General features: G+C 42.2%; 1 pseudogene; it reads right to left on the reverse strand.

The window, feature by feature from the left end:
- Positions 1-1214: 1214 nt before the first annotated feature.
- Positions 1215-1527, reverse strand: LOC103259576 (annotated as a pseudogene).
- Positions 1528-2014: the final 487 nt, after the last annotated feature.

Raw genomic sequence — 2014 nt, forward strand, 5'->3', positions numbered from 1 at the left:
GTATATATATGTGTGTGTGTATGTATTCACATGTGCAGAGTAAAAGAGAGTTTGCCAGGAACCAGGGAAGCAAAACAAAACTAATAAAAAATAGATAAAAACATATACTTATTTCATAGGGCATTTATAGATGCTTATTAGTCATATCTCTACCTGCCCTTGATTTCTCAACAAACTGAAATAGATGCAAGAATCTATTGGGCATTGAAATATAGCATCAAATTTTATTTTAATTGGAAGAAGCGTCTTAGACATACATTGGATGTTTTATAATCTCTTCTCAAAATGAATTCACCCACCCAGTTATAGATGGACAACTGGAGACAGCAGTCATTCCCTTGAAGGGGCAGGGCCTGCCTGGTGAGATTACTACACAAAGTGGAAATAGAACACATTTCACTTTTATGGGCAAGTATCTACAAGGGAGCAAAAATTAGAGACATGGCAACAGGTGGTCTACAAACGTCCCTATATTATTCCTGCCCCATGGATAAAGCACAGGATTGCATGCTCCATCAGTCTTTGTAGTTTCCCTTTCAATGAAGTGGAGTGTGAATGAGCAGAGAGAATGGCAGAAATTATTTTCCAAGGTGCTTCACTGAAGTGGTAGCAGAATTAGTTGGTGTTCTTATTTTATGGAACCATGCAGAAATATGGTGACTGGAACAGATATATGTTTCTCTATCACCTTGAAGAAAGGCTTGAATTTCAGGTACCTAAAGCACACACACACACAAACAGGTTATGTACAAGAAATTAAAAAAAGACTGACTTCACATTCTGCAAAATTAGTGGATAATGAGCAATTCAGTACAAACTATTCAAGAATACTGCATTCATCTAAGTAATCCTTCATGCTTGAAAGCAACAAAAATATATTGCTATGATAGATAAAGTCTCAGAAAGCACACCATGTATTTCTGGTAAAGGAAGAGAAAGAAGTTGTTTTTATACAAGTTTCTAGCTGAAATTACTAAAATGATCAACAATTAAAACTGATTTTTAGCTATAATACCCTAAAGAATAATCACATTATCAAACTGCATGATGTTTTTTAGAAGCAATGAACACTTGTCTAAAGAAGTAGGACATCAAGAACGGTTGCACGTCTCTCCAGAAACAATGCAGATGGCAAATTTCTTTCTTTTTTTTTTTGACACCCAAATCTCTTTTATTGGGGAGAATGGGCCTCTTGGGGGGGTTGGGCAGGGTCCTCACGGCACAGTTTGTTCACTGGTGATGCTTCCTGAGTCCTGGGGCTTCATCACATTGGGTAGCTCAGGCGAGCTGGAGAAGGGCTCGATGCTCAGGGCCTCAAAGGTGTCATTGCCTGGAAGGCCAGCACCACTGTGGCTGGGGCCTATTGGCCGTGCTCAGCGCCTTGCCATCATCCAGAAGCTGGCCGTCCTTGTACAAACGCTTGAGGATGCCGTCGATGATGCACTTCAGCTGGAACACGGTGCTTGACTCCTTGTCGTCAGTGAAGATGGTGGTCTTGTGGCGCTGGATCACGGGGAACACGTTCATGGCGGCGGCTGCCTCTCCCCTGGCTGCCAAAATTTCTTTAAGTATAATGAAAGGATCTTTTTTTTTTTTGAGTTGTGATCTCACTCTGTTGCCCAGGCTGGAGTGCAGTGGCATGCTCATGGCCACTGCAGCCTCCACCTGCTGGACTCAGGTGATCCTTCCACCTCAGTCTACCAAGTAGCTGGAACTACAGGTGTGCACCACCACGTCCGCCTGATTTTGGGGTTTATTGTATAGTGAAGTCTTGCCAAAGTTGCCTAGGTTGATCTCGAACCTGTGGGCTCAGGCAATCCTCTCGCCTTGGCCTCCCAAAGTGCTGGGATTATAGGCATGAGCCACCATACCCGGCCAATGAGAGGCTCTTAAAGGTCTCCAAACAATTATTTTTTATTCGAAAAGATGATAGTTGGGTGATAGGCAGAGTATAGTATCCAGTGAACAGTTTCTACAGAATATTGAGGGTAAAGAGCGTGACCATAAAATTTTT

Source organism: Carlito syrichta, unplaced genomic scaffold (assembly GCF_000164805.1).
Source record: "Carlito syrichta isolate Samal-C Ts95f unplaced genomic scaffold, Tarsius_syrichta-2.0.1 Scaffold302900, whole genome shotgun sequence".
Classification (NCBI taxonomy): Eukaryota; Metazoa; Chordata; class Mammalia; order Primates; family Tarsiidae; genus Carlito; species Carlito syrichta.